Source organism: Amblyomma mixtum, chromosome 4 (assembly GCF_055824585.1).
Source record: "Amblyomma mixtum isolate Tamu chromosome 4, ASM5582458v1, whole genome shotgun sequence".
Taxonomy (NCBI): domain Eukaryota; kingdom Metazoa; phylum Arthropoda; class Arachnida; order Ixodida; family Ixodidae; genus Amblyomma; species Amblyomma mixtum.
The window spans coordinates 143,997,431-144,020,409 of NC_143015.1; the positions used below are offsets into that span (position 1 = coordinate 143,997,431).

The 22,979-nt window shown below is 49.9% G+C and overlaps 2 protein-coding genes across 4 annotated transcripts in view; both read left to right on the top strand.

The window, feature by feature from the left end:
- The window catches only part of LOC149348566 (uncharacterized), a 237,716-nt gene extending 224,447 nt beyond the window's left edge, over window positions 1-13,269 (top strand). The window contains exons 10-13 of one of the 3 annotated variants that reach the window (XR_016292781.1): window positions 387-454; window positions 1,553-1,616; window positions 4,422-4,593; window positions 12,971-13,269. The gene's annotated coding sequence lies outside the window, so the exon portion shown is untranslated. The remainder of the gene's footprint in view (window positions 1-386; window positions 455-1,552; window positions 1,617-4,421; window positions 4,594-12,970) is intronic. The other 2 variants (XR_016292777.1, XR_016292778.1) reach the window with 2 other exon arrangements.
- LOC149348569 (uncharacterized) overlaps window positions 1-22,979 on the top strand; it is a 216,527-nt gene that overhangs the window by 170,398 nt on the left and 23,150 nt on the right. The gene's annotated exons all lie outside the window — the stretch shown is intronic.

A 22,979-nucleotide genomic window follows, 5' to 3' on the forward strand; every position in this document is an offset into this window, starting at 1 on the left:
ACGGTAGAAAGTTAGCGGGGCAGATGAGATTAAGAAGTTTGCGGGGACATGGCAGGTGTAGCTGGCAAAGGACGGGGTTAATTAATTGGAGAGACGTTGGAGAGGCCTTTGCCCTTCAGGGGGTGTATTCAGGCCACTGATGAGTTACTGAACATCGCCGAGAGAGAGACTAAGATGGCTACACGCATTCATTTGGTTTCATGGCCCCTGGCTTCTTCCGTGTCGGCTGAACCGAATAGGGCATTCTTTCAGCGCAGACTGCTTGTTGGCGACTCTGCACGACCTGCTAGTGGTCGCTGCCAGCGGTGCTCTCTTGTTTCGGCGAGGGCTTACCTGTCAAAGCCCCCTGTAAGCTGATGCCCATGTTGTTTGTTTATACTTTCCAGGTGGATTTCAGTGGCACAACACTCGGACAGCCATAAGGCAAGCGAGCGCAGAGGGCGTCGTCACACACGTGAGTGCCGAATTTGTTTTAACTGATTCGTTGGGCGCTTTCTTCTACCTTGGGGAAACGAAATCCTCCGGAGAATCTTACTGGCTGACTAGTGTCCCTGTTCTTGTTCGAACTATCGCGATGTGCTTCGACTCAATTTGGAAGCTATGTGCCTTCTCGCCACATATATAGCCTTTTCCGAGTAGGCCAATATGTCGGTGCTGTTTAAAACCGGGCCACTATTTATTCCACTTTTGAGTTAATTTTCATTGCTGTACGCGCTACAAGTTTCCCCGGCTACTGGCGTGACCACAGTTGACCGCCGCCTTTTAGCGGCTCCCTCCACTGGTTCCAGTGGTCCGATTTGCCGCCCGCGCCCAGAGAAAAATTGCCAGAAGAGAGACACTCGCCAAAATAATTCTAAGGTGAAAGCCTTTCTTGGCTCATGAGTGGCGTTCGTCCGGCAAGACAGATCCGTAGCTAGCCAATCCAACACTAGCCACACAGCAATCCCACTGGCTAAACAGTCCTTTCTCGGCTCATCGGTGGCGTCCGCAAAAGTAAAAACAAATAAAAACAAAAAAAAATTGTAAGAAAAACTTAAAATAGTACAAAACACAAAATAAAATAAAAATAAAAAGTGACCAACAAAAATTGAGGGAGAAAAAGATGGTTTATGGTTTGAGGACGACTGAAGCTATGAGGTGCTGAACTTCAGAAAGCGACTCAGGCCTTGAGGGACGCCGTAGAGAAGGGCTCCGGTTATTTCGCCCAGCTGGGGTTCTAAAACATGCGCTGACATCGCACATTACTTGGTAGAGGGAGAAAGAGAGGACAGGGAAAGGCTTCCGCATTTCCGCTCTTAAGCAGACTTCAGTGCAATCCTGTAATTTTTTGGGATGGGCCATGGTGGCAGACCATGGATGGTTGCACCACCATTACAAGATTTGCGTGTCACTATGAGGCATTGCATTTCGCGATTCATTAGGTTCAAATGGGTGAAAATTGGTGCTTCAGATGTAGCTGTGGCTTATATTCACCTCAGGTGAGGGCAAAAATCTTTGTTCTTACACAAATTATTCCTTCGTTGTCGCAACAATCTTAGTGCCTGCATTCCAGGTGGCTCTGGATGTCGCGGCGCTTTCCTGATGGCTTCAGATAGCATCGCATCGACACTGCATCGGTAAGTGGCCAATCTGCATTAATAAGAACTTCTTGTTGGGCGAGTTGGCGCATACTGTTGTTGTAGGTACCAACTCGCCGAACAAGGAGTTCTTCTTAACTACCTGCCTAGTTTGCGCTCTTTCAGTCTCCCTCGTGTTTTTTTTCCTGTGTGTGTCTTTTGTGTGCGCAATTCGTACCTACAACATTTTGCATTCCTTGTAGCCCTTGCGTGAAAAAACTTTGAGATCACAGCAGCGACCCGCATTAGAACAATGCGAAAGCAAAACGCCCACATACTATATCGACGTCCGTGGCAATTTTGACATCTAAGCGTAGTTTTTCGTGTTTTTTAGCATTTAATTAACTAACTACACCTCATCAACAATTTTTCGCACCTACGCCTGCGTTGTGTCTCCTCGTTGGCTTTGGTCCTGTTTTTTTTCGCGTTGCCATGTATGATTCCTCACCAACTGGCCCGATGCTCTGTTCTGATTATTTCCCACAGCCATATCTTATAACAAACTGTATGCCACAACAACCCCACCTGGTCGAGGTTTCCGGAGCCCTTCACTACGGCGGCCTTCATAGCAGGAGTCTCTTTGGGACGTTAAAACCCCCCGTAAACAACAAACATAACTTCTCCAATTCCGTTGGTGGCTCAAACTCGGCGGACGCGGCTCACGGGTAGTGACCCGCCTTTCCTTTTGATATCTCTGCTCAGAGTGAATTTCCCATTTGATCAATAATCGTAGCGTCACAGTGCACCCTACAAGGCTTGTGCTTCAAATGCTTAAGTTTGATCAAAGGGTTCAACACTTTACGACTCAACGAGGTGGGAAGGGAACAGGCGTGTAAGGTCACTTCTAGGTGGTGTTGGTAAGGTCAAGAAGCTACCGCAGATATTCACCCTTATAGCAAGAAAGCTGATAAAAGAACACGGTGAAATGCGTTCGGTAGGTACTCGCGGAGTTTGTTCGTGAAAAACTTTGAAATCACTGCGGCGACCCGCATTGGAGCAATGCTAAAGCAAAAGGTACAGATACTGTATCGTCGTCCGTGGCTATTGTGACGTCCGTGTACTATATCGACGTCCATAGCTATTTTGACTTCTATGTGTATTTTTTCGCATTCAATTCAATTATTACACCTCATCAACTGAATTTTTCCCACGGCAACATTTTATCACGCACTATCTGTCACAGTTACATTCGCGGAAAATTCGCGGGCACTTTTTGCTGACGCGACAGAACCATATAATACTCTCGAATTAAAAACTGAGCTTTTCCAAAGTACAGCAGGCACTGAACAATGTCCCGCATGTGGCGATACCGTTTCTTTAGCGTGGCCTTCGGATGGGGTCTGCGTCATTCGATGAACGTTAGTGGGAAAGTCCGCATCTTCTCCAGCGACTGCGGCAGAAAAGCGGATTGTGGCAAAAGTTGAATTTGTAGCGAAGTCTTCTGTTGGTGTAAGCAGGACTGCGGCTGATTACGCGAAGCGGAAGTTATTTGCGTTCGCGGGCAGTCGTATCCAATCGGCGTTCACGCGTATGGTTTCAACGTTGTGTAGCGGGTCTGCAAAGGCCAATTTCATTGGCCCGGTGGTTCCCAGGGTTCCCGTTTATAAGTCATTTCTGGCACTTCGAAATGGCCGCCCTTTTTTTGAGTTCTGGGTCGGAAAAAATCCAACTCTGTTAGGTTTCTGGCACACACACTTTTATTGCAAACGTCGTCTCTTGTTTTCAAAGAGTCTCGAACATATTTGTGGCAGATGGCCCAAATATTAATTTTTTCAAAACACCGTCGCCGTGTCCTAGTGGTTACAGTAACCACAGAGTATGCGGGAAGAGTGGTGTTTCGCTAACAATTGTCTCCCGGTGCTAGTCTGGAGCGCACCTCTAATGGTTAGAACGGTTCACCCTGACCCTGACAAGCGCTTTTAGTTTTCGTGGCTCCCAACACATAGCGCGTGGCGCTGAACGGCGAAAATCACTGAGGTAATTTTGAAGTCTCTGTACATCCCATTGCTTTCCCATTGCCTTCGAAATAGTTGCTTTGACCGCACCGACCATTTGTAGGCCAGATTTTCCAGCTAGAAGGAAGACTCCACAATGGTAATCACCATGTTCAGCACTCTAGATTTTTTTAATAGGGAGGCTTAAAGTATCTCCTAGCGGACATCAGATGGCGCTGCTTGCTGTGTGTGGGTAGGGTGCCTCGATGCCGGCGCTGGCATCGAGGCACCCTATGTGTGGGGGGAAAGCTGGGTATGCGCTTCGGGAAAACGGTTGTTTGAGCCCCACCTCTGCCACACCATACAACGTTACTTAAATATGGTGCTCTAAAGTAACGTAATTCTCATAATTATTTCACTTTTAATGTTTTTGGAAAGAACATCTATTCATATGATTCAATAACTTACCTAGAATAGCATTTTGAAGTGTCATATCGGCGCATTCCCTTCTTTGTCATTGTTACTTCGTGGGCACTCTGATTTTCTGCCCTCAAAAGAGATATTCCAACCTTGTACTTCAGAGTCCACTTACGTGGGCTTTTCGAGACGGTTGGGTTTTCCTCCTTGTTTTGTTGTATCTTCTATGCCCTGCAGCTTTGCAGGATGTCCATTTGACCTTCTACACAGCGAGTTCAGAAAAAAGAATGACTATGCTGCTTGTTTTGAAAGGGTTTCTTTTTTTAATCGTTCATGCTTCGCGCACACTTCTAACCTCTGCACATCAGACTGCAGAGCCTGCAATATTATGTTATACATAGCGAAATTAGTCTTTAACCACTGCCTTCCGGAATCTCGTCTTTGTCTCCTCCAGTCTGGGTGTCTTCTTTGGAAGCCAATCGTGGCCCAGTGTAAGATTCGCTCCGAATCTTATTGGAGGATCCCACTCTGGCTTCGTCACGGCAGCGTCGCAAAAGCGCAGCGCCACGGTTTCCACCTCCGCCTGTGCATGCACTGGCAACTTCGAGACAGCCGCGGTGCACAGGGTAAGGGGACGGCTCTGCTCGTGACTAAAAAAATTCAGGGGGCACTTTGCCTCCCTAAAGTGCTGCAAGGCGAAAGCGTTTCCTGGCGCACTGTTTGTTTTTATTTAGTTATTTTTCATTTTCATTATTTTCGTTTTCATTCTTATTTTATTGTTTTTATTTTTTATTTTTATTTTTGTTTATTTTATAATTTTTTTTTCTTTTTCTTCACTTTATTCCTTTTATTTTATTTATGAAACCCATGTATTCGCCTTTATTCATGCTGAAACTGAGCCTTCGTGGCGGAGTGGTAGCGTCTCCGCTTCAAATGGCATAGGCCCTGGTTCGACTGATTCCCACCATCGGCGCAGTTTCTTTTTAAGCAATGACGCCGAAGGGCGGACAAATCTGCCGACACGGCTGCCGACACGGCTGCCGACGCGTCTGCTAACGACAGTATGAGGTATTAAAGGCTTTCGCCTTAATACATGCTAAAGTAGGATACAACATATTGCCACCTAGTATTGCCAGGTGGCGCATACGAAGTAGGGCGACGACGACGAAGTAGGGCTCTCGCCGTGTGGAGTCTGTCGCTGTTGTTGCCCCAGCTTGCCTGGCCTTCCCTTTCGTGCCTACTAATAAACCCCCCTTCGTCAGCAAGTACGTTACAGTCTGGTGGAGGCGCTGGGTAAGATCCCTGTATATGTCTAATACTCCTCCGCATACCCTGGGCTCCAGTCCTTCGCTGGTGGACACCCCTGTGCACCGTGCTAGCCGGAGAAACCAAGGCCTACCTCCCGAACACGGGCTTTTGGAGTCTGCAAGAGCACCCACCCATCGACCTGTTATGCCAGCTGCAGCCTACTATACCTTGCAGAATCCGCGACTGCCCAAACCATTCCATGGCAGTCAGCTCGAAGACGTCGAAGACTGGCTGGTCGAGTTTGAACGCGTGGCCTCGTTCAACCAGTGGGACGACGCAGCCAAGCTTCGAAACGTCTTCTTTAGCCTGGAGGATGGGGCACGTACGTGGTACGAGAACCGAGAAGATGCGCTAACATCATGGCACGAGTTCCGCCGACGCCTGCTGGAGACCTACACCAGCACGGATCGCCGAGAACGGGCTGAACGGGCTTTGCAGTCTCGCATTCAAATGCCGAATGAGTCTGTAGCCATGTACGTGGAAGATATGACTCGGCTCTTCCGGCGAGCTGACCCGGCCATGCCCGAAGAGAAAAAGGTGCGCCAACTCATGCGCGGCGTCAAAGAACAGCTATTTGCAGGCCTCGTGCGCAGCCCACCATCGACCGTCGCTGCATTCCTTGCCGAGGCCGCGACGCTGGAAAAGGTTCTTCAACAACGTTCTGTGACTTACAACCGGCCCGTGCATGCTGCTGCAGTTACCGAATCGTTTGCCACCGCCGGGAGCCACCCTGACGATTTGCGCGAACTGATTCGCACCATCGTGCGTGAAGAGGTCCTCAAGTTTTGCAGCCCTTCGCAGTCTGCACTTGGTTCGCTTTCCGCTCTTGTTCGCGAGGAGGTGCAACAGGCGTTCAGGGGTCCTACCGTCGAAACACCACCTCTGCCGGGAGACTACAGCCGCCCCACCTATGCCGAAGTTGCGAGACGCCCGGCTGCAGCTTCGCCACCGCCGATTCCAGTAACGCCTCCTGCACCGCTGTCCCCAGTTCCACCAGTCCCGTATTTCGACGATCGCCGAGTGCACTTGCGGAAGGCCGATGTCTGGCGCACACCTGACAACCGGCCACTCTGCTTTCACTGCGGAGAACCAGGCCATCTCTACCGCAATTGCTCTTATCGACGCCTCGGTCTGCAGGGCTTTCGCGCCGATTCGCCCAGACCCCGGTTTGGCCACCGGCCTCCAGCCATTGAAGACTTCCTCGCGGAACAGCGACTTTCAGCCCGTGCGCCGCATCAGCCGCGCTCATCTTCTCCGCGGCGCTCTTCCCCGAACCCGCACAGCTCCCCGCGAGCAGTACAGGGTCGCTCGCCGAGCCCTCGCCGGGAAAACTGAGACCAGCGACCTTCGGGGGCGAGGTCGCTGGGAGTCGCTGCGCTGAAGACCTCCCGCCGCCGCCGCTACGCTCCGACCGTGAACAGATAGTACCGTCATCTGACCAAGACAGCTGCGTTTCCTTGGACATACCTGTTCTTCTCGACGGTCACAGAGTCAGAGCATTAGTGGACACCGGGGCCGACTATTCAATTATCAGTGATAAATTGGCAACTCTTCTAAAAAAAGTCCTTACGCCTTATTCTGTAGTGCATCTCCGTACTGCCGGTGGTCATCTCGTTACTCCAAAGGGTATTTGCACGGCTCGCGTTCAGATTCAGGGATCTACGTTCGTCGTCAGTTGTGTAGTTCTATGCAATTTCTCCCGAGATCTCATTATCGGCATTGACTTTCTGCGGGAGTATGGTGCTGTCATCGACCTCCGCCGACGAATCATCACCTTTTCGACCGGTAAAGCGACCCACCTCGCCGAATCTTGCCATCGCAGTGCCGCCCTTCGTGTTTCTGCAGACAGTGTCACGTTGCCGCCACGGAGCAGTGTTTTGGTTGAAGTCACTTGCAACGACTTGCATGACGCAGAAGCAGTCGCCGAGGCTAACCGTTCTCTCCTGCTTACTCAAGGCATCTGCGCCGCTCGCCGTCTACTGACGCTTCGTGGTGGCCGGTCTGCGGTCCTGGTCACTAATTTTTCTAATGAGTACCGGCACCTTTTTGCAGGAACGGCTATCGCTTCTGCCGAACCTGTTACCGATATTCCCGTTTGTTTTGCGTCCGCGGCAGCCGGCACAGACGAACCTTCCCTTGAAAACGTCGACATTAACTGCCACCTGTCTCGGGAGCAACGCCTGGCTTTGGAACAGCTGCTGAAGGAATACAAGTCGTGCTTCGCTTCCTCCTCGAAGGTTCGTCAAACACCCATCACGCAGCACCGCATCATCACTTATGACGACGCTCGCCCTATACGACAGCAGCCTTATCGTGTTTCTGCTAAAGAACGGGCGGTTATCCAAACTCAGGTTCAGGAAATGCTTGACGATGGCGTTTGTCAACCTTCCCAAAGCCCGTGGTCTTCACCTGTAGTCCTTGTTAAGAAGAAGGACTGCACTCTCCGGTTTTGTGTCGACTATCGCAAACTGAACAGTGTGACCAAAAAGGACGTCTACCCGTTGCCGCGCATTGACGACTCGCTGGATAGATTACGGCGCGCTAAGTACTTCTCATCCATTGACTTAAAGAGCGGCTATTGGCAAATTGAAGTAGACGAACGGGACCGCGAAAAAACCGCCTTTGTGACTCCAGATGGCCTCTATGAATTTAAAGTGCTTCCTTTCGGTTTGTGCTCCGCCCCGGCTACGTTTCAACGGATGATGGACACCGTCCTCACAGGCCTCAAGTGGCAAAGCTGTCTTGTTTACTTGGACGACGTCGTAGTTTTTTCGGAAACGTTTGACCAACATCTCCAGCGCCTGCGGGCGGTCCTCGAAGCCCTCCGCTCGGCAGACCTTACCCTGAAGCCCCAGAAGTGTCATTTCGGTTACGAAGAGCTGAAATTTCTGGGTCACGTTGTGAGCGCTGAGGGAGTGCGGCCGGACCCCGAAAAGACTGCCGCCGTCGCACGTTTTCCCGTTCCGACCGACAAGAAAGCTGTCCAGCGCTTCCTGGGTCTCTGTGCGTATTATCGGCGCTTTATTGCGGACTTTTCCACGATTGCTGAGCCGTTGACGCGCCTCACCAGGAATACCACCTCCTTTGTCTGGACCACTGAGCAACAGACCGCTTTCTCTACGCTCCGCCAGCGCCTTCAAACACCTCCCGTTCTTGCGCACTTCGACGAAGATGCCGATACCGAGGTCCACACCGACGCCAGTAACATCGGTCTTGGCGCGGTCCTTGTTCAACACCAAGACGGCCTTGAGAGGGTTATCGCCTATGCTAGCCGTACTCTCTCCCGCGCCGAGAGCAATTACTCCACGTCTGAAAAAGAATGTCTTGCGGTCGTGTGGGCCACCATGAAGTTTCGCCCTTATCTTTACGGCCGCCCATTCAAAGTGGTCACCGATCACCACTGCCTATGCTGGCTGGCAAATTTGCGAGACCCATCTGGACGCCTGGCACGCTGGAGCTTACGGCTCCAGGAATTTGACATTACTATTGTTTACAAGTCCGGCCGCAGACACGAAGACGCCGACACACTGTCGCGTGCACCAGTTGATCCTGCCGACGCAGCGCCCGATGACGACAGCGGCTTCCTTGGTACTCTCACCGCCTCCGACCTACTGACTCGGCAGAGGGCGGACTCGGACCTTCGCCCTCTCATTGACGCCCTTGAAGGTAGTGATACGGTTATACCTCGCCACTTCTCTCGACGTCTTGGCTCCTTCTGTTTGCGGCAAGGTCTCTTGTACAAGAAGAACTCGAGAGGCAACGATAGACCTTACCTTCTCGTCATTCCAGCCGACCTCCGATCTGACGTTCTTTTCGCCTGCCACGATGAGCCCACGTCTGGCCACTTGGGCTTTTCACGCACGCTCGCCAGAGTGCGGAACATGTATTACTGGCCTGGACTTTCTGCTGATGTCCACCGATACGTTAAAAGCTGCCGAGAATGCCAGCGCCGGAAAACGCCACCACTTAAGCCGGCGGGTTTTCTCAAGCCCGTTACAGCCCCTCGCGCTCCGTTCGACCAGATCGGCATGGACCTCCTCGGCCCTTTCCCCTTGTCGCAGGGCGGCAATAAGTGGATCATAGTTGCTACCGACTATTTGACTCGCTACGCCGAGACCAAGGCGATCCCTCGTGGCACAGCTTCAGAAGTCGCAGAGTTTTTCATGCACAACATCGTCCTGCGACATGGCGCTCCTTCGCACGTGATTACAGACAGAGGGACGGCGTTTACAGCGCAACTAATCGACCACATCTTTCGGCTGAGCTGCACAACACACCGCAAGACCACGGCCTACCATCCGCAGAGCAATGGCTTGACCGAACGATTAAACAGGACCCTTGCGGACATGTTGTCCATGTACGTAGATGTTCAACACAAAACTTGGGATGAGGTCCTGCCGTATGTCACCTTTGCCTACAACACCGCCCTGCAGGAAACTACGCGCTTCTCCCCGTTTCGCCTTGTGTACGGACGCGAAGTCCAGAGCATGCTTGATGCCATGCTCCCGTGCCCAGAGGATGACCAACTCGCCCCAGACGCCCAACAGTTTGCCCAACGTGCTGAAGAAGCCCGTCAGCTGGCCCGCGTGCACATCGGGCAACAGCAGAGCTCGGATGCGCGCCGTTACAACCTTCGCCACCGACAGGTTGACTACAAACCCGGTGACCAAGTCTGGGTGTGGACTCCTGTTCGTCGCCAAGGCTTGTGTGAGAAACTGCTCTCCCGCTATTTTGGCCCTTCCAGAGTGGTACGGCGTGTGAGTGAGGTTAACTATGAAGTGGTTCCGGACGGTGCTGCGCAACCGCGACGCCGACAGCCCGACTCTGACATTGTGCACGTTGTGCGGCTTAAGCCGTACTATACACGGTGACGCAACCGTGCTGATGTTTTCGCGCGCTTCAGTTGCGGCAGTTTGCTTTTTTTTTTGTTTATTTTTTGTTTCACCCTTACGTCGACAGCGACAGCGCTCTTTTTTTTTTTTCTTCATAAGGGGGGAATAATGCCACCTAGTATTGCCAGGTGGCGCATACGAAGTAGGGCGACGACGACGAAGTAGGGCTCGCGCCGTGTGGAGTCTGTCGCTGTTGTTGCCCCAGCTTGCCTGGCCTTCCCTTTCGTGCCTACTAATAAACCCCCCTTCGTCAGCAAGTACGTTACAATATAAAAACAGCAGTTGCTAACAATGTGCCGCGGTCCGCGGCGTCTTGTATTACTCCGCTGGCGAATCGCAACTGTAAACGAAATCAATTTTTTAGTGCTTAACTATATCAAACAATCCACGTATCAAAACAGTAGAGCTCGTAACTTTTTTCTTGTGCTAAGCTTCTTGTTTACGTAACAAGAAACGTTTCAGCCACAGACTACTTTTTCGTCGTGGAGGAATTCTGCGCGCGGAGGCTGAATGTGGGCGGAGCTTCACTGCAGACTTAAGTTGTATCCGACTTTAGGAGGAAAACTATGTCGTGCTGATGTCCCTCTCTTGGTGCATTATAGGCGCCGATATGAAGGCAAAATGAAACAGACGTAGACACAAGTCGAATGCCACTTTTTCTAACCCAAGTGGACACAGGTGTGAAATCCCGAAAAGGACAGTTAAGCGGCCCAATAATGTAAATGGACGGCTTCACGCTGGTCCTTTGCAGGACCGGCATTTGCCAATACGTTCCCAATATTGGGCCGATTACCTACGCTGCTGCTGGGGACAGTTGCGTAAGCGAGGCTTCGGCAGAGCACTCTTTCAGCTGCTGAAACTATTTTTCAGCTCGTTTGCTCAATGACTTCACGCTAGGCCTTTCACGTCGCGCACTAAACTAAGCAGGGCATTCACTTCTCGCAGGCTGGTGGGCCTTGGGATGGCGTAGCGACTGCTACAGCTAACACTAAAAAACCGCCAGCTGTGCTCTCTGGTGCCCGAGGTGTGCGCGGTGCATCAAAGGGTGGCAAGTGGCGAGTAGAGGTACGTATGGCGCTTCAAAATTCAGCAACGCTTAGATGACGTAGTACACGGCGATAGTTACTGCACGCGTCAGGTAGTCAGTAACACAAAGTAGCGGAGGACATCTCGGACATACTTAGAAGCCTCACAGAGGCAACTTTGAGCATCGAAATTCCGGAATGGACGGTTGTGTGCCCTGTAATTGCTCGGCGTTCCTTAGCGCGAGAGAATGACAGTTTAATTGCGCGGGGGGCTGTGCTGCATTGAAAAAAAATTCAGGGGCACACTTTGTTGACCTAATATGCGGTGAGGCGAAATCCTTAAGCGTGGTGGTGGTGCTGCTTGCGTCACTGAAGTGTGCTTAAGATGCTAAAGTACACAATTGTTTATGAACCGTAAATGCTGGTGACACTGTACGGCGCTAGGGAGGCATCCGTCTCATTCGACACCTTTCAGCAAACACACTCCAGCGTCATAGACAAGGAGAACCAAATATGCGTTGGCAGGAGATAGCGTAGCACTACCACTAGCACGCTCGGCTGCCGAACGTAAGGATGGTGGTTCGAATCCCATGGTGCACAATTTTTTTTTTTCTGGCCTGACTAGAGAAGCGTGACACCTCTGCTGATGACCTTCTGTCGACAACGATGAGGCATTAAAGGCTTTCGACTTAATACGCAGTGCTCTAATGAAGTGGCCAGCGCTGGCTTGGGCTTGAAGCATACTTCCGAGAGATTTCGTTTTCTTTATTTTCCTCGTTATATAGGCACTGCCGATGACGTCATGAGGTCACCTGTGGTTTGGCAATGTCGGGCGTGGACAATGACAATGCCATGTTTTCCGCTTCATGAGCAATTTAGTGCCTTTTTATTAAAACTGGCAGTGCGATAAAAGGAGGCCATTATAGGGCTCGTCATGCGTCTAATTCGGTGTATCCTTATGTTCAATTGTTTATGTTCGACTGTTTATTGTTCGACTGTTTATTGTTCGATTGTTTATTGCCCCACTCTGCTGCTGTATACACTGTAAGGGGGCGGAGGATTTTCCAAGCCGCAAATGTACGGCTTTTCCCTCCGCCTCCTTCCACTTCTTTGTGGAGAATAAAACTTGTATGTATGTATGTATGTATGTATGTATGCGCCACACGTTGTAATCGGAGTGTCAGCTCAGGTGAACTACTGTTTACGAACAAAGCACTGATGTAGCAAGTAGTCATTGCTGTGTTAATCGTACCAACTAGAGTCCAAGAGTACTCCGACCGAATGATTGCCATTTCCTATACTCCACCATATACCATGCTGTACTCACATGTTTGGCAGTAGACTATTCTCTCTTCTAGGGATCCCCAGCTACCGCAGTGGCTGTTATTGCGCTCGGCTGAAAACCGGAAAGACGCGGGTTCGATTCCGGCCGCGGGTGTCGAATTCCGCTAGAGGCGATATTCTATTCTAGAGCCCCGTGTACCGTGAGATGTCAGTGTACGTTAAAGAACCCCAGATGCTCGAAATTTCTGGAGCCCTCCACTACGGCGTCCCTCACAGCCTGAGTCACTTTGGGACATTAAACCTCCGTAAACTATATACCAAAAAAATTTTTTTTGCGATGCGTTTTGTTGCGGACATTAGCAAGAATTAAAGGAAGAGAAGACAAAAAAGCAAATACGGCTTTTCTCAGGTGAATGCATATAGAAATGCATTAAAGATGCGTGAAAAAGCAACGCCTTCTACTTCAACTAGCGGAGGGCATCCGGTTTCCACAGGCTGTCGGTCGGCTCAAGGCGAGGAGAATCCTGCAGCCGCCTTGTGTCCAATGCCAGCGATGCTCTCTGGTGTGCGGTACCTCTGACGGCCTGCAATGGACGTGTGTCGTCAAACGCCATCGACAAATGCGTACGTATGGCATTCCGATAGTCAGCAACGTTTCGCTGATCCAACACTTGGCAAGACTTGCAGCATGCGTGAAGAAGTCGGCAGCAGGAATCGGTGGAGAGTACCTGAGACATTTCCTGGCGCTTGGTTGGAAACTAACGTGCCATAATTATCAGAGCAGCTCTCTGAAAATAATCTCTTTTCGGCATGGGCATCATCCTCTTCGTCTGTCTTCCCTTAAAGCATCTACTGCAAGCTTTTTCTTAAGTCTAAGCGTCACGATTAGTCAAAAAAAAAAAAACTATTTCGGTGCGGAGCCCGTGGCTTATAGCGGGCGTATCCTATCCATTCGAGTAGATAGTAGAATTCGCATGCGAGCCAAGTATTAATACAGCAGCCGATGCTGTACGTCCCCTAAAAGTATTAGCCTAGATCAGAGAACTCACCTTTTCCGATGCTCCTTTCCAGTACCTGCGTGCATCTGTCCTGAAATACGGTATGCAGTGTGCTGCGGTAGACAATTACGGACCATTACAGCATTCCCTGCTGTGTCCTTATCAACTTAGTGGGTTTCGTTATCTAATCTATGCTAACCTGTTATGAATGCTGCGGGTACGACTCCAGTGGAGAACCGTCACTGAGGTCCATCATTCCTTTATCCCCAGGGTTCCTGTAGCCGTGGTTCCAGGGGTGTCCGCATAGAGGCCGTTGCGTGATAGACCGCGTCGGCGCTGAAGCCCCCATTTGTGCTCCAGATTCTTCGATGTCTTCCTCGTGAGTACGGCGGTGGGCGCAGATTATATGCAGAGGGGCTGGGCCACAACAGCTATTCCACCGTGACTGTGAGGCTCCAAAGTTCTCGCAGAGAATGCCCGCAGGTGTACTTCTCAGCGCACGCTGAATACAAACTTTGGATTTGGACGGCGATCTCAAAAAGATGATCTGCCTAACAAACACCGGTGACATACATGTTTTTAAGGCATGGAACTGGCTCAGTGGTTATGGCGCTCAGCTGCTGACCCAAAAGGCGCGGTTTCTATCCGCGGCGGTCGAATGCGCTTCTTTCCTGTCGTCTCTATCCGTTTCGCTGTGAACTTCTTTTTAGCGCACAGCCTATCGAATATGAATTTCGATAGAGACGAAATTCTAGAGGCGCGTGTACTGTGCGATGTTTGTGCACGTTCACGACCCAGTGCGCAACCCGGGCGGTGGAAATTCCGTAGCCCGTATTTACGCAGTCCCTCATAGCCTGTCGGTTTGGCAAGTTAAACCCCCCACAAACCATAAACCAAATGTTCCAATTCAGTTTGCGCCGTTCCGTTGATGGCTCAAACACGGCGGGCACGGCTATACTTGAAGACTAGTGATCCCCCTTTTCTTTTGACTACATCTCTGCTGAGACTGCATTTCCCATTTCGTCAAAAATTCTAGCGTCAAAACTCATCATACAGAGCTTGTTCTTTAAGTGTTTAATAAGATTGACTTTGACTTTCGACGAAGTGGGAAGGGAGCAGGTGTCTAAGGGCAAGAAGCTAACTCATATCTTCACCATTATAGCAAGAACGCTGAGAAAAGATCAGGTTGAAATGTTTGTCAGGTACTCATGGAATTGGTTCGCAAAAAAAAAAAAACTATCAAATCACTGCCGCGACCCGCATTGGAGCAATGCGAAAGAAAAACGACCTCATACTTGATGGACATCCGAGGCTGTTCTGACGACCACGTACTATATCGACGTTCATAGGTATTTTGACGTCTAAGCGTGTTTTTTCGTTTTTAAATAACTAATTGCATATCATGAATCAAATTTCTTTCCAGGGCAACATATTATCGCACACTGTGTGTGACAATAACAAAGAATGCTATCATGGCGATAATGTACTTGAGGGGGGCTGCCTAATTTTTCTCTGCTCTAGTCTGGGCACTCAACATGGCTACATCTGGGCGAGTTTAGTTGAAAAATCCGTGAGTTGCAGCCTCGGAAAACGAACCCATTTTCCCTTCACTGCGCAGCTATAGTGCTGCCTGCTAAGGCGCACCAATTTAGCTCTCCCGCATCTGCCTGCGTCAGCCGCGACGAATACAGTACACGGGTAATCCTGCGCAAAATAGGGAGAATCGCTCTGTCTCCGTGAAACGCTTTTAATAAAGCAGTCTGCTCCCTGAGTTGAGCATTAAGATTGCAAGCATCAACGGGTAGCGCATACCAACGTCACTTTCAATTTTTACGACTAAAAAAAAAGGTATGCACTCCTAAAGTATAAAATTTATATTTTTATATGAAGTGCTGAATTGTGTTGTCTATAAGCAGCTCAGGCGGTTCTCTTCGTAGTAAACCAACTCAGCTTTTAAATAAGGTACCGGAATCACCAGGCAACGATTGCCTTCGGGGGAAACAGCGCGGCCATTCAGGCAAGAAAATCACCATCGAGACATTCGGGCTACACATGCCACTGGTTATCTCGATATCTGCTATGAAGCGCACGGGTCCCTCAAGTGCACTTTTGCGTCCTTGCATGAGCCGACTAATACGTGGAGTCTTATATCTATGTTTCATGGCGATCTTTCCCTGCGTTTATTATCTTTCGCTTGCCTTCTCTCGCCCAGTCTGGGTGCCCTTCTCGGAAGCCAAAGCGTGGCCAGATCGCCGCCGCACCGTCCAGCAGCCGCCTGGAGAAGTCACCTGCGAAACGGAAGAAGGCTGCTGGGAGGCAGAAGGCGAGGATCCGAGGGGTTGCTTTCGTGTCGCCAACACACCGCCAGAGAGCTCGAATTCTCTCGGTCCGCATTTATTAATATACGTTATGCGTGCGAGGTCGTGGATTCCTCAAGTGAGCGCGCAGAGTGCGATGACGACGCATGTTTATCATGAGGCATGCCAGCTTCTAGCCTTAATTGCAGGGACTGATGCTGTGTACCACTTCTAGCAGTCGTTAAAGCTAAGCGAAGCAGTTACTGAATTTAGAGAAGTTGTTTAGAATATAGAGCTATGGAAAGAAAAATGGTAGGCGTAGCGTTAAGAGACCGCAAGCGGGCGGGGTGAGCGAGGGAAGAAACGCGGGTTAATGACATCATATTCGAAATAAAGAGGAAGAAATGGGCTTGGGCAGAGCACGTAATTTGAAGGCAAGGTAACCGCTGGTCCCTAAGGGTAACGGAGTGGATTTCAAGAGAAGGCAAGCGTAGCAGGGGGCTGCAGAAGGTAAGGCGGGCGGATGAAATCAAGAAATTTGTGGGGATATGACGGCCGCAGCTGCGAAGATCAGGGTTAATTGGAGAGACATGGGAGAGGCCTTTGCCCTGCAGCGGGAGAGTCAGGCTGATAATGATTATCATAATGATGTTATTGAACATCGCCAAAAGAAACTAAGACGCCTACATGCATTTGTTTGTTGCATGGCTCCTGGCTTCTTCCGTGTCAACTGAACTGAACAGGGCATTCTTTTACGCAGACTGCCTGGCAACGACTCTTCATTACCTGCTCGTAGTCGGCGCTAGCGGTGCTCTCTGTTTTCAGCGAGGGCTTAACTACCCGACCCCTCGGTAAGCAGATACCCACGGTGTTTCTGCTGTCCAGGTGCATTCTGACAACGATAAGGCAAGGGTCGAGGACATCGCTGCACGAGTCAGTGCCAAATTTTGTTTTAGCTGATTTGTTGGACCATTTCTGCTATCTTGAGGAAAGAAAATGCTGCAGAGCACCTTACTGGTTGACTAGTGACCCTATTCATGTTTGAACTATCGCGATGTGTTTCGACTCAATTCGGAAGCTCTCTGCCGTCTCTTATCGCCCTTTCCCAGTAAGCCTCATTGTCGGTGCAGTTTGAAACCAGGCCATTATTTCTTAACAAAGAAAAGTGTGACCACAGCTTACCACTTGTCTTCCCCCCCCCCTCCCCTTGATCCAGTGGTCCGATTTGCCGGTCGCTCTCAGAAAATTGCTTTAACGGACTCGTTCGCTAAAAATCTCTGCCTCCCCCGTAACCGAGAGTAGAGTAAGCATGAAATGCAGGACGATGCAGAAGCGTACGCGGACACGACGAGACGCAGGCCTGACAAGAATGTATATGCAGCGCGTTCGAAACTGTCTGAAGTGCGTAGAGGCGAAAGCGTTTTCTGCACCACTTTGCCTATGTGACTCTGGTGCCGGCACCACTGGATTACGTCACACATAAATGATGACGAAGTAATTACAAATCACTAATTAGTGGCTAATTACTGATTAATGACTGAATACTAATTAACTGCTAATTAATGACGCTTAAGCTTCGCCTTTAGGTGTGGAACGCGACAGCGTGTTGTAGCGCTGCCAGGCAGTCCACGGAACACCAGCACCCGTTCGGCGCGATGCCGTGCCCTCCGAACACGACGCTTTTTGAGGAAGGAAATTACGCAGTAATTCTCTGTCATCTCGGTGTACACCCGAACCGCACCGTACAGGAAGGGAGGAACGCCACCACCGGGTCGGCGCGAAGTTACCGGCGCGAAGTTACCGGCGCTTGTATACGCCGGTCCTGAAGGAGGGCTTAGAGTGTCTCGTTAAATCTCGTACGGTGCCCGGATTTTCTCGTTTCAGTTCCCGGATGAGTGGAATTCAGTGCCCTGATGTTGGCTCTCGGTCTCGGCGTGACGTCACAACACTGCCGACAACGGGAGCTAAAAGCATTTCATGCTTAAAAGGCTTTCAAGGCGAAAGCCTTTCTTGGCTGATTAGTGGCGTTTGTCCGACAAGGCAGATCCATAGCCAAGTTAACACTAGCCACATAACAACCCATCTGGCCAAATGACCTTTTGATGGCTGATCAGTGCGCAAAAATAAAAACAAAAATAATATCTGTAAGAAAGCAAAAAATTGAAGCAATATCAATGCAAAACAGAAAATTAAATAGAAATAAAAAACTATCCCCCAAAAAAATGGAGCGAGGAAAATGTGGTTTAAAGTTTATATGCGCTTAACGACCCAAAGCGACTGAGGCTATGAGGAATTTCGACAACCTACGGTTCTTTAACGTGCGCTGACGTCGCACATCACTCGGTAGAGGGAGAGAGAAAGGAGAGGGAAAGGCTTTCGCATTTCCGCTCTTAAGCAGACTTACTGCAAACCTGTAACTTTTTTTCGGATGGGCCACGGTGGCTGACCACGGAAGGTTGCGCCACCATTATGAGATTTGCGTGTACCAGGTCCCATGAGGCATTGCATTTCGCGATCCATTAAGTTCAAATGGGTGAAAAATGGTTCTTCAGATGTAGCTGTGGCTTATTCACCTCAAATGAGGGCAAATACCTTTATGCTTAAACAAATTCATCCTTCGTTGTCTTAAAAATGTGTGCGCCTGAATTCCAGGTGGCGCTGGAAGTCGCGGCGCTTTCCTGATGGCTTCGGAGAGCATCGCAACGAAGCCACCTCAGTGAGTGAGCAGTATGCAATCCTTGCAGCGCTTGTGTGAAAAACTTTGAGATCACTGCGGAGACCCGCATTGGAGCAATGCGAGAGCAAAACAGCCACATGCTATATCGACGTCCGTGCCTATTCTGACGTCCATATACTATATCGACGTCCACGGCTGTTTCGACGTCTCAGCGTATTTTCTCGCCTTTCTTTCGCGTTTAATGAACTAATTACGCCTCATCATACAGATCTTTCGCACGGCAACATTTCATCACACACTGTCATAATCACACTTTCACAGGTGGATTACATCGCTGAGGACACTTTTTGCTGACGCGAGAGAGCCATGTAATGCCCTCGCATTAATACAAGGGCCTGAATCGGCTTCTAGACAGAGCAAACATGAAATTCGGCATCAGGGACATTTTCTTAAAGGAAGTAACAGTCTACGTCACGAGTGAAATGGCCTGCTTTGAATAGTGGTGGGTAGAGCAGGAGACGGAGGGAATAGCACAGTGGGTGAGGGAGCAAAGTGATTTTAATGACACGAGCGCCGCATGTAGTGAGTAGGACAGGCCATCGACCGATGAGAATTCCAGGAGATGGCAATGTTCACGAGGGCCAGCGTTGGGTGAGTACGGGGAGTGTGAATGTGGTGGGGGAATCGACAAATCGCCTGCATTTAGTGAGTGGGCTCTTAAATCGCCTAATTTTAGAAAAAAATGTTTGAACAAAGAGAAACTTTCTCCAGGCACTTTTTGCATACCTGTAGTGAGGGCTGTATACAAGAATGTGTGCAGCTGTGCTTGAAGCCAGGTGCCTGAACGCGAGTTTTCAGGCTATTAAAACCGCGTAGTTAGTCGCTATAGTGCATGTTCTAAAATGTGCAGTCTTACCTAATCACATGCCAGGATGTTTTTGTACAGCATCAATGGCCCCTCTATGCCCGCCCTATCAATTAGTATTTTCTACTAGCCTTTGACCTTTGCACCGTGCCGCTGTTGCAAATGGATTCCCCTAATCGTGCTCGCTCTCTTAATGAAATCAGTAGACCACCTCAGATCTCTCCTCTGTATACATTTGCCACCTTTGCGGTGTCTCTCATGCTAAGCCTCTCCACACTGCTTTTTGCAACCTTTTCTTTATTTTTCTGTGCTCCAGTCTGACTGTTTTCCTTGGAAGCCATTGCTGGGCCCCATCGTCCGCACCGCCCTCAGCTTCGTTGTGATGGATGAGCTTCTGAGGCCTACGCTGAGTTCGTCACGCCACTGGATGCGACTCCTAGCGGAGCATCTGGTGCGAGCCCAAGGCAGTTCGCGTGCACGAGGTGAAAAGAATGACGCCGATCTTAACTACTACACTTGCCGCAGAATGGGTCACGAGGTGTGCTTAAGGGCGCTTTTTTCTTTTTACGTAGGCTTGAAGGTCGCGACGCTGTAGAAATTGGTGTAAGCTTCTAGGACCTTACCTCGGGCTACACGGCTCTCCACTGGGCGGCCACGTACGGAAGTGCGGACGGAGATCGTAACGCTCTTTGCCGGCTCCTACAAGCTCAACCCCAATGTAAAGTTGGTGAGTGCTGGTGAAGTTCATTGTTCGGGGAAACGGCAAAAAGAAGCCTTGGCAGAATGGCTCTCTCCAGGGGCCTCTCCTGCGGAGTTGGACGGGCATTTGCTATCACTAGGCTGCCTGCGGTCCGTAGGGTCACGTCCTCCCAGATCACCCGCGCGCTCATGAGAAACAAGCGCCCGCAGGTGATCTCGGAGACCATGGTTGGGTGCCGGTCTTTCGAGGGATGCACTTCGCGACACGTGTGGCTCCGGCGTGCCCGCCTTCTTGGGCATAATATCGGACGTCGCCTGCCGCACTCGGACATTTCTTGACTTTTTTTAAAAAATTTTTAAAAGCAGGTGTGCTGTGCCTTAGGTGAGAACTATAAATTAAGGAAAGAGGGTTTGCGTCAACGGAATCCGACTTTATTCCTTGACCAGAACATTCAAACAATCGCGAGTGATTAAAGGGACACTGAGGACGAATAGAAGTTTGCGTTTGTTGATAGATATTAATATTTTGTGGGCACATCCGTGAGCAGGCTTGCCTAGAAACGCTCCTGTAGTCCTCTCCGGAGCAAAGAGATCGCATATTTCAGGAATACTTTTTTGGATTCGGTTTAAGCTCGACAGTCACTGAAGCAAGAGAGGCACGAGCATAGTGCCCTTAACATGGCAGTTGTGCAATGAATTGACTTAATTTGTGTGAAAGCCCCTCACTCCGGCGTTCCAGACAAATCTGCTCATATCTGCGTAACCACGGTACCAAGTTATGGGAAGAATAATTAAGGGGGGGATTACATCAGCTTCTTAATATAGCGTAGAATGCAGATGTATAGAGCCTAATTCAAATTCCAAAAAAAAAACGAATAATAATACATGAAATCTCAAGCAGTGCGCCTTGCATTCAAATAAAAGTATTTACTTTTTTTTTGAAGCCGGGTTTCATAAGGCTTTGTCGGCATATGGATGCAATGCCGCGGTAATTGAGGTGCCTCCAAAGCGTCGGAATCCTCGAGATGAGACTGCTCCTCAATCTCCATAAGATAGCAGAACTTCGCGGTTGAAGCAGGTGCTCACTGGACGCCTGAAAACTAGCCCGTGTGTCCCGAAAACTTTTTTACCAATCCTTTATACGTGCACGCCTGAGGGAGCGTTTAATGCTACTAATCAGTTAACAAGACGTCGTTGTGGTGTTTCAATCAAACTCAGGAAGTTTCTGCTAAATAATGCTTCTTGTCGCATATAGATGCATGGTTGTAAATAGCTACAAACGTGTACATGGATGCTTTTTGCAGTACGCATCGGCGTTTTGGATGTGCGCCCTGTATGAAGCGGGCCTGGTTACTTGAGTCGCCTTGGCCATACTGAGCTGGGTAAGTTGGATTGCTTACTTCGCATTTCTATGCTGGCGTAATGCAACAATGCCAGCGTGCTGTGTGATGTCGATGCAGGGAACCTCAGGCGGGCTGAGTTTATCAGCTGCCACCTAATACGGCGTCCCTGGTAGCGTCAGCCGAGTGGGGACCTTAAGCTGCCACGTGTCTTACCAAACTCCACATATAACTGTTACAACATTCAGTGAATGGAAGTAATTTTAGTGAAACAAGTTGGCGTGTACGATGGAAACAGCACCAGGGTCCTGGATGTTTTGGTGCTGCGTTCTTCCTCTAGCAGATTCAGATGAGCAGTTTGCATTGGACAAAATCCCCGAAGAGACAATCACTCCTGGCGCATTGGTGCACCAGTTAAACGATGCGCCACTGGCCTGCGATGGAATGTGCTATGGGAGGTTCATGTGTGTGATAAAGGTTGCGGTTCCCAGCAACTTCTCGGGACGATTCATAAGCCGCCTGCTGCGGTGAGGAGGTTGTGATGACGCCACAAGGTCACGTGACCTAACTGGCCCACCTACCTCCTAAGCTGCTACTCTGGGGATTTTGAGGGGATTGTTGGCCACGGCCAACGACGCCGTCAACGACAACGGATATCCTGCGACGCGAACTCCCTAACGCTATCGCGTTGTGTCGCTCTGTCCCGTTCTCTTGTCTTGTGTGTCACATGCGTGTGTGTCTGGTTTTTGGCCCCTTTGAGTTACAATGAATTACCAACAAGCCTAACAAGAAATTCTCTTACGCGTTAAAAGTAGTGACCTCCTATCATATTACGCCCAGCTGATGTAGCGCGAGGCTCGACACTGAACTGGACCCACAGAACGCGGTAACAGACGGAAATAATCGTGCTACCTTGGCCTGGTGTCGTTCGGAGATCACAGCTTCCTTCTCTACACTCCCCCCCCTCCCCCCCCCCCCCCCCCCCCCGAAAGAAAACAACAACAAAAAAGTGACACCTTTTTTGTTGCGAGGCGCCTCGTGGACCACAACCCTTGGGTGCCGAGGCAGCGGAAGCAAGTGAAGTGCTGCCATCCCGTGGGTGTCGCCAGAAGCAGTGGTCCGCTTCCTCTTTACCACGTCGACGGAAGCGGGGAAAGCGAGGGCCCTAGGTGAGTGTCAGCCCGAAAACCACCATGACTTGCACAATTCCTTTGCTTGCTTCAATCACGTGACCAACGAGAGAACGCGGCCAGGGTTTTTCCCAAAATGCTTCGCTTTCAGCAAAGAAAAGCTTTCCATGCAACTAACTATTGTTGCCTTATGACATGTGTTTATTCTCTCAATCCAGATTTAAAAAAAAAAAACAGCCGAGAAAGATGCACCTTAGTGATCAGCACAGGTGAACGACCAGACAAGATGGATCTTAGGTCAAAGAGAAAGTGCAAATAGAAAGCGAATAATTCGCAAAAACAAACCGAAATATATATTTTTGCCTCTGGAACATAATATTGTTACGTACCTGGACAATCAACTTCTAAGACAGGGCCTGTTTCTTTTTCTCTTTTTCTTGGGGGGGGGGGGGGGGGGGGGGGGGGGTTCGGCCGACGAGTAGGCGCCACATTTTTGG